We start from the raw sequence: 10,183 nt of genomic DNA on the forward strand, positions 1-10,183 counted from the left end.
GCTTAGCCAAAATATGATACACACCATGAGCCCAATCATTCCCCTTATAGCCATCTACGAAGAGCTGTATTTTAAACCAAGCTTTTCCATTATCATTTTCTTCCATCCTTGTTTCAGCTCACTAAACATTAACCACCATGGCCCACTGCATAAACCCAAACCATACTAAACAGATTAGGTTGATAGCCAAATCCTAACACCCTATTTGGGGAATGGCTACAATGCCTGGCTGTTTCTGTAGTTCTGTAGTTGATTGGGTATTTTTTGGGCAATGTTAAATCTTTTTACTTGACTGAAACATTTAACACCACAGTGCTAAGGCAAAACAAATAGCCAGGAAAAATCCTTTGATTTAAGAACAATACTAAAAAATAAGACAAACGTAAACCCCAAACCCATCTGCATCTTATATCCAAAACTTGTAAAAGAAATCGACAAGATTTTATGAACTAGCTTATATATGTGTGTGTGTGTGTGTTTACATTTTAGTCTCATGGATTGTATTTATGTTGGAACATAGGAAATGGCCTCTACCTTTAAATTTATATTGTGGCTCTACATAATCACATGCTTTCTCTCGAATAAAAACCCACTGCTGCTAGCAGAGCCGCCAGCAAGCTGTTGTAGAAAAGAACATTGCTGAATATCATGGTTTTATTTTTCAAAGGAAAAGGCAAGAGAAGGAAAAAAAGGCCACATAGTATGATATCAGTTGACAAAAGGGTAAATGTCAGGTCAGGAAATTCAGATAAATCATCATTAACGAGGGGCATTCTGAGCAGTCCCTCCAAAGAATCAGACCTGTGCTTGGGGCTACTGGAAGTTTTCATCAGTAATCCAGAATTAGATATAAAGTCACCACTGATAGAATTTGCAGCTGATGAAGATTGGTAGAGGTATAAATAACTGCAGGGACAGTGTAATCTAGATCACTGGTGAAGCTTGGCTTGTTCAGGCAAAATGTGTTTTACTACAGCCAACTGTGGTGCTTTCCATGTAGGAACACAGAATGCACATTTTTTTCTTATCCTACAGTTATGAAACTTCATCTGTAGTGAAGGGGCAGCCTTCTGGAGGCAAGGAACATGAGGGGTGTGTGTGCAGGAGGTCATGATGGGTGAGTAACCCAGCCTGAGCTTCATGCCGTGCTGAGACACACTGTTCCTGGTTGTTCCAGGACCTCTGAATGGAAAGAGGTGACTGATGTGAGTGGCAAGAGTGGCCTCGGTCTGAGGGGTAGGTTTTAGCCCCCCACCATCAGGAGTATCCAGAGAACCTTGCTGTGTCTTGTGAAGGCTGTTGTCCCCCAGACAGAGCTGGGAAACAAGAAGGAAGGAGCTCATGCCAAAGAAGCTATGCTTTCGTAGTAATACATATGAAAGTATTTTAATTAAAGTCTTGACTAAGTGATACAGTCAGTGAAAAAGCAATGTGATATAAGTGTGACGTGATGAATTCCTAAATGGAGGAGTATGAATGACATTGCTTACAAGGTACAGATGACACAATTTACGAAGTTGAAGTTCATGCTGTAGGTAATAGTAAGGAGCCCTGTCTGATCAGGATTGAGTTTTATCCAAGTGCCTGTGATCCAGAGACCAATTTTTCAGCAAATATCTTGGAGCAGACAGGAACTTCTGTATGGCCACGAGTTCAGGGCAGGAGGTCTCCACTAAGAGCTGAACATTCATTTACATCTACCCTTGTCTAGACAAGGCAAGCTAACTTCTTATTAGTGGTCATGCTTATTTTACTCTCCCCACTTATGCAAGACCCTTATTCATCTGTTGCTTCTGACACATCCTGCTTCTGACTTCTTTCCTTCTGTTCTTCAGTAGTCAGCTAAAACTACCCCAGGACATAATCTGCACCACTACAAAATAATTACCTCTATGGCTGATAGCCCACAGATCAAAGGCACGTCTACACCTACGTGTATTTCTCTATATGTATATGTGCTCTATGTGCATGTGCTCCATATACTACACATCAAGGCCTTTCATGTTGAAACTCATAAACCTTTCTTATATGCATATTCCCATTTCAATAGGATCTGATTGCAGCCCTGCACCTGTGTACAAAGTCAAGGTGAGTGAAATCGTAGTGCTGCATCCCTGTTTGCTTGCTTTCAAGAATATAAAAAAACAAAACAAAACAAAACATAGAGAAATTGTAGCAAAGAGCCAGACAAGACTAGGGGAAATTCCTGAGAATGAAAGACTTTTCAAGCTCATCCTGCTTATTTGGGCAAGGAGAAGATGGAGAGGTAATTTGACTACTGCAGAAATATTTGTGCAGGGAGAACCTAGTTGGAAAAGGGCTCTTTAATCAGACAGAGGAAGGCATGAGAGGAACCAGTGTGATTTAGAATAAGATTAACTTTCTGCTGAGGAGGATTACAAGCCAGAACAAACTGCTAAAGAAAGCCATGGGTTCTCTGCTTCTCAGTTCCTGTAAATCACAGCTGGGTGTCTCTCTGGAAGACAATTTTCTCTGAACGTCAATTGCCAGGATCAATCCTGGGGATGACTGGGTGAAACTTAACAACCTGTGACATAGATGATCTAAGTGAAATGATTCTTTGGCTTTAAAATCACTGAATCATAGGGATGGTGAAGAGTAGAGCTTTATATAGCAATGGAAATATAAGCAGAGTAGATGCTGGAAGAGTGGAGGAATTAGACCCAGGCACCGAGAACAAGGAGTTCCATATCATTCGTTTTTCACACCTAAAGGACAGCTGGATGTTAAATAGATGTTCTGGGCCAGAAGTGTGGCGTAAAGTCTTTGTGCACAGCATAGAGGCAAGTAAGCCTTATTGCTTTACCCTGCTCCTTTTATGGTGTCTCCTTTCCATGCCTTGAGCTCTTGGGGAGGAATATAGTCTGCCCAAAGTGGAATTACATTAAGCAGGGACAAGGTGCGGTGGTTCAAGAAGCTTCTGCAGGTGCCTTGAATTACTGGTGAGCTCAGCTTGCGTCTTTCATTGTTTTTGTCACGAGGATATGGTATTTCATGTTTGGAAGAAGCTACTTTACCATGACACCTCTCAATTAATGGTTTATTGCAAATATTGATGTTTTACAACATAGATCATAGAATCATTAAGGTGAGAAAAGACCTCCAAGATCAGATGTTTTATTGCTGATTTTTCTGCTTGGCTGTTACTCATTTTCAGCAATGAATTCCAGCCTGATTATTTATGTGTTTACTTATTTTAAGGAGAGCTAACAAGTTTCACCAGAATTATGTGTTACAGGGAGGTATCATAGCTAATCCAAAGAAGTTAATTGCAAGAGCAGGAAACCTCAGAATGTGAATTGAGTTTTATAAAAAGAGATGCACAAACTGCAATATGTGCTCATCGTGACAGAGGTTTCTACACAGGTAAAGAACAACTGCAACCAGCAGTGTGCACAGGCAATGCTTTGCAAGGCTGTTTCCATCCCATGGAGACTGCAGAAAATGAACTCAATGGGCTGACAGTTGGAGCTATAAGATGCTAATAAATAGCCTTTGTTGGTAAACAACAAAAATGCTTTTGAGGAAGCACAGACAAACAATTCTGTTTTAGGAAACTGAGGCGCAAAACAAGGTGATTTGCTCTTCCTGAGGTTTCTCAGTAGACTAGTATAAAAGTCACAAGAAAACAGAAAGGTTTATCAAGGCAAAATTTTCATAGAACAAATGAAGTCCCCATGCAATGCCTGTAAGGAAAGGTCTTTTTTTCCCAAAGCCTTCCCAAAGCAGGGGAAATACAACCTTCTCTGCAGTTGTCTGGGTGGAACACATGCCCTTGAAATGGATGGTGCAGTCACTAAACACAAGATGCTTCACACTCACATCTCCTCCTCTTTAACATATACAATAAGGTCTTTTTGATCCCAGATTTTATTCTGGAAACTTAATTTTGAGATGTGATCCATCTACATTATCAGTAAACAGGAAGGATAGATCACTTGCCAATCTACTATATAACTTTTTCAGGAAATGTATCTTTTGTTAGGTTGGTGTTAGATTTCTGATCTGAGAGCTAGTGCTTCTTTATTGCTCATGCTTATTTCTCACCAGGACAATTTTCCTACCTCCTTGGTTATGTGAGGGTTAATGTGTAAGTGAATGGTGGAGGTACTGCCCAACTGAAGTCCTATCCTCAATGCTAAAGTGCCTCCCTCACTTGGAGCTACTCTGAACATCATGGCTAGGAAGGGAGAAGAGAAAACAGAAGAGATCTCTAGTTTCCTAGAGATTTTCTGTTACAAAGTACAGAGAGTATTTCTCAAGTACAAAAATTTCCAGTGAGATAAAATACTGGTGACTTTTTTTTTTTTTTTCCTTTGAGAATATGTGATCTTTCTCCTTGCAAGATGAAAGTCAAATGAAGTGCAGGGCAGAATTTCCTTCCCCATCCATCACCAGATGTTCAGTTCCCAGGAACATCTCTGCCTCCAGAACCTGCTGCTCAGAGCCTAAATGTGGAGGCCAAACCCTGCTACAACTCCAGCACATCTTCCAGCTCTTCCTGGACATGGAGCATTGTGTAACCCAAAACTTACATCCTTGCAGCATGATTCCCCTGTCAGCACTCTCTCACACACTAAAAAGCCCTGGAATGACTAGCTATGACAGCACCACCTCCTAAAGCATGTCGTGGGATCATGTTTCTTGACTCCACGCTGCATGTTCCCCACTCCTACAAGTGAGTGTTCGTACAGGCTTGCCAAAGCAGCAGCAGAAGTCTCCAGTACTGCGCTTCTGACATTGGCCAATGCTAGATATCCTCCAAATGGCAAAAAACAATCTTTACAGACCTTGGAGGCACTGATGTGGTACCGTACCAGCTGACAGCAGCTGTTGATTACCTAAATCTTGTAATTTTTATTTTTGTTAATGCACACTAGCTGCAGAGCTTACTGTCACATGACAAACCCAATTGGCTAATCTCTGCGTTTTCCCCTGAATCAGGAACTTTTCTCAATACCCATCTATGGTGCTACAAATTAATTATATCTGGCTTTAGGATATTTGCTTTGTTCTATTAAGATACATGCACAGAACTGCACAGGACTACATAAGGTGTAGGTGAACAACTTCATTTAGAAATATCGTTCTGGTATATGTATTTGTGAGAGGTCATTTATTTATTCAGTTAAATCAAGAAATATAATCATCTGTCTTAATTTTTACCTTTGGAAGCAGTATAATATATGCCAAATCAAACAAGTAACTCATCTATCTTTAATAGCTTTCTTTGTGCCATGTAACTGCACAACAGCTGCTTTGTCAAATGACCAAGAAATTAGTTTGGCAAAACAGTGGTTTTCATCAGCATATGACCTTAACACAACATTTACATTTCAGGAGATGCTGTTCCAGTCAGAACAGAACTGCAGGGCAAACTCACATCTCTGGATACTCATGGAGGCATCCGACAGAAAAGCTAATAAATGCACTAGATTAGTACAGTTTTATTTTCCATAAATCTGGGACATGCTCAGCAATGTCAAACTTGTTCCTGTGTCTTTAAATGAATAAACAAACCCAGGCTTGCTCTGAAGCTCAGAAGTGAGGTGGAATTGATTTAACTCATTACCATTTAAATGATAGATGGACAAAGTAAACTCGTCTTTTCAGGCAGGGAATGGACCATGTAGAGACTCGTACACTGGTATAACATAGACGCGGGCTTTCAGCTTTAGATGATTGGATTCAGATGTTTCCAAGAAAATTATTTGCTCCAAAAGGACTCTTTTGTTACTAACAGGTATAGCAATCATATTTGAAATGTTTTTACTCACAGTCAGGTTCCTACAGCTTCAGTCACATAGGATTTACTGGAGGGTTTATCCTTGGGCTGCTCTGTTGAGTGCAGAGAATTCAGGTGGGTGTTTTCAGATGGTTAGGCTGCCAAGACATACAAAGTAAAAAACAACATGTTTAGAGGAGAAATATTTTGCTTTTGCCATTTTGGCTATAATTTGTTTCCGGCTTTTGCAGAAAATCATTATTTGCCTCTCCTAAATCACAGAGAAATTTAAACAGGAGAAAGGGAGTAAGTGGGTTTTGGTTTGTTTGTTTATTTTGTGAGAAGAGGAGGTACATCTATAGCTGAGAACAAGAAGGTAAGATCTTCACACCTAACCCAGGCAGAGTGAGAAAATAGCATTTTGGTATTCTGTAAGTTAATTTAAGGAATTAATAAATTCTTAATTTAATTCTTGATTCTATTTTAATAACTATATGAGAGTGGGGGGATGACCCCAAAACAGAAGAGAGATTTAACATAGTTGACATTTATGCTGCATAACCACAAATGACTTGCTTGATTTCTGGTTTTCTTGTAACCTTGAAGCTTGATCTAAGCTCATCAAAAGTTTCCTGTGCACCCACAGGTCTCTTCTCAGCAGTTTCCAGGGATCTAACAGGGATTTACTGCTTTGAGTCAGAGAGATGGATAACCTCTGTGTGTATGTGGCTGTGACAGTATTTTGATCCCCATGTCTGACACAAATGGTGGTGGCACAGGAAGCAGGATGGAGGTAGATTTGAGAATAGGTCACACGTCTCATAACGTTTCTTTATAATAACCTTTCTTCATAACAGAAGAACTCTTTAAGACACTGTCTCATAGGAGTGTATTCTCAATCCAGCCAGAGTCCGTGACAAACTGCATCACCCTAAGACTCTGCCAGACCCTAGGACAAAATATTCCTCTTCACCTCTGACCCCTGATGTGCCTGGTCCTGGCTCTTTCTGCAGACCTCCTTGCTGGGTTTTGCATACATCCCTGCAGCTGCTTTTGCAAACCATGAATTACATTTCTCCACTGTCAACAATTGCAGTCGTTCCCATGGAAGCCTCTTTGCTCTGGGCTTGAACCTCATCCACGGTGCTGTTGCCTGAGTGCCCACCTCTTGCCTGCTGTTGAGCTGCTTTCCATCCCCCTGCCTCCCCAGAGTCAGGCAGGCATGCTGCACCTCACCTGCTGCAAGCCGTTTTATTTTTGTTGGTTTGGGAAAAGTTGTTGGTTGGTCTTGGCTTATTTTTCAATATTTCACATGAAAGAGAGGAAAAGAAGCTGAGTTGCAGAGTCTAACTTCTTCGGGTCAACAGCTACCAACATTGTGCCTTCCAGCACCTGGTGCTGGAGGGTGATTTGGTAAAGTCCTCCCTCACCTGCCTCCCTGTAGGTTATCCTCCCAGTTTCAGTGAGACTATTCAAAGCATTTACATCCCTCAGCTGTAAGTGGGGGTGGCAAATAGAAACCAAATGAAATAGAGAGGTCTTTTCTTTTTGTCATGTCACCTGCAGAAGTGAATTTTTGTTGATGTTGACAGTTCCTCCAGACACAATATGTATTTTCTTAACATATATTAATTCAAAACAAAACAAAACAAAACAAAACATAAAACAAACAAACAAACAAACAAACCACAACCAAACCAAACCAAAAAAAACCACCACCAAGAAAAAACCTGTTCAGATTCTGAGGAATAAACAAATGGGTTTCCAGAGAGCTGAAATTTCAGGTTTATTCCCTCATACTTACCAGAGACCACACTGAGGCTAGGATTACTCCAAGCAGCATGCAGAAAGAGTAATTGAATAGCATATTACAAACTGAGGTCTGGCAATGCTTTTCAAATTAATTTGAGTGGACAGCACCAGTTTTTGTGGCCAACAGACCAGCATCTCATCACCATTTCTATCCCCAGAACACACCCACAAGTAGACCAAATGGAGGCAGCCTCCGGAAAAAAAATCAAAACTTACATCCTGGGCCCGAAATAAAAGGCCTAAACTGCTTTTCTGCCTTGTGTTCTCTGTGTAAACCCATAGTTAAACTCCAAATATGGGTTTGGAGCTTAATAATTGGAAAGACCTTCCTAGAGCAGTGCAGTTTTGAGGGCAGCCATCAATTCCCAGCCATTGCAGATGGTGTGCTGGTGGGTGAACATCATTTGGGCAACCCTAAATTTTGAGAGCCTCTGGAGTGGCAAACTGATTCACCAGCCTAGGGGACTTATGAGTAAAATTCTGGCTGGACAGAGGCAAACAGAGCAGGGACCCCAGGGCAATGCAGTTATTCTACAGAGGGTACCATACACGTGCTCAGCCTCATGCCAGTCCCAGAGCAGGTTATCTCATGCTTTCCTCTATCGGCTATGTACGGAGTTACCACAGAGAGGGTGGTATGGCAAAAGTGTGCACTGTTGCTTAGTTCATGGCGATGTGTTCATCTGCCCTTGTCTACTGTAACTTTGGGGTTTGATGAAGGTAGATAAACTTACAGGGAATTTGCCTCATTTATTGTAAAAAATGCCTTCTAATTTATGGCTCTAGAAACTCTTCTGATGCACATCTTCTTTCATATGGGTGATGAAGATGCTATATCCCAGATTGCTTGGATTTTCTTCTGGTGGTCCAGGGAAGCACCCCTTGGCTTCCTCATTCTGGTGGGACAAAGGTGGAAAGGTCTTGTGAAAGAATCAGAGCTGCTCTGGAAATGCGTGAGACCTGATAAACACGGAGCCTTGCAAAGCCATTTTTAGACCTCTGCTTTTTAAATATAGCCCTCGCCACCAGCACCTGCTCTACCAATAACGTGTCATCTGCGAGATGTCACTCGCTGACATTGAGTGTCATGTACAGAAGCAGGCCAAGCATTTGCCAAACAGAGCCTGTTCTCCAGAGGGAGGAATGTAGCTGCAGATTATATGACCTGGATAACATTTGACAGCATTATGCCTCCATACATGTTTGCTCAGCACCTTATGCATTGAAGCTCCCCCAGTCTGGAGCCACAGGACGTTACTGTAACCCAAGTATTATTTATGTTGGCAACTTAGATATAGATGATGTGTGAAGAAAGAGAAAAAAGCAGCATTGCTGATGAATGAATTTGTGTATTATGGTTTTTATAGCATCAAACGGCTTAATATCAATAGACTGTACTGACCTAAACACACGACAGAGAGATTTTGTCTCAGGACCTCTAATTTTTTCCTTTCCATAGAGATTTTTGATTGTCAGAGCTCATACTTATTGTTATGCATTTTTGTAGCTCACCTTTTCTCTCTTTTGCATGAGAACTGCACCTCAGTGAGTGGTGGAAGGAGCGAAGAAGGGGCAGAATCACAGTGCCCGTACCTTGCAGGACACACAATGGGGCTGGAGTGACAACTGCTTACGCCTTCAACCCACCACCTTTTTCATTTTCCTAGCAGAGTCAGAACGGGACCTGGACCTCACCATTTGGGATTGCCTAGGGCAGGCTTGAAATTTTGGCCAGGTTTTGACCATCACCTGCCCCAGCTCTGCTGAGACATGCCAGGCATGCTGCTCAGGCTCGGCGTGGGAATCCCAGCATGTGTCCAGAACTTCCTGCACTGAGCTCGTGGGCTCCTGTGCTGTGGTCATGGTGGGTGCTCACTGACATTAAACCCTGTGCATAGCACTGAGGTGTGGGGAGTGCAATGCAACTGAAGTCTCAGTTGCTGAAAGCACTGCCTGGCCACATCACCACCACTTACCCCAGTCAGGCACTTGCTGGACATCGGGATATTAAGGGCACAGCTTTCCACAGCCTGCTTTCAGAAGGTGCAGCTGGGGCTCGCACTGGTTTTCAAAACACCTCAGCTCAGCTACTGAACTGTGACCATGCAGTCTCCTTTCTCTTTTTTGCTCTCCCCCATCTCCTTTCCAAGCACCTGCAGTGGCTTTCAGCAAGCATTCTCTCTCTCTCTCTCTCTCTCTCTCTGTCTCTCTCTTTCTCTCTCTCTCTTTCTTGCTGCATATATGTTAAAATTGTTATTTCCCAACAGATGTATCACATGAAGGTATTAAATTCCCACCCTTCCCACCTCGCTCTCAGAACAATGACTCTGCTTTCACAGAAACACCAGTTCTATTATAACAGAGCTGAGCATTTGAGCTTCATTCTCAGATTCATCTGTCTTAAAACAGAAGATGTTAAAAATATTGGTGATGGGAAGCAGTGAGTGTAACCTCCAAATCTCCCCTGTTTGGATCAGATGTAGCTTTCCTGCTGTAATCATTCCTCTCTTCCCCCTTCTCCCCTCCCCTCTCTCTCTTTTTGGAGATGTGTTTCTCTCTGACTGTGATTCTGCAGTGGTAGAAAGGGGTCAATCTATCTGTAAAAGATGGACTCAGCCAAGCTTT

General features: G+C 42.0%; 1 protein-coding gene across 1 annotated transcript in view; it reads right to left on the reverse strand.

Annotated features, from left to right (window-relative positions):
* The window catches only part of SLC14A2 (solute carrier family 14 member 2), a 142,060-nt gene extending 135,986 nt beyond the window's left edge, over positions 1 to 6,074 (reverse strand). The window contains exon 1 of the mRNA XM_040541066.1: positions 5,799 to 6,074. The gene's annotated coding sequence lies outside the window, so the exon portion shown is untranslated. The remainder of the gene's footprint in view (positions 1 to 5,798) is intronic.
* Positions 6,075 to 10,183: the final 4,109 nt, after the last annotated feature.

This window comes from Cygnus olor, chromosome Z (genome assembly GCF_009769625.2).
Source record: "Cygnus olor isolate bCygOlo1 chromosome Z, bCygOlo1.pri.v2, whole genome shotgun sequence".
NCBI lineage: Eukaryota > Metazoa > Chordata > Aves > Anseriformes > Anatidae > Cygnus > Cygnus olor.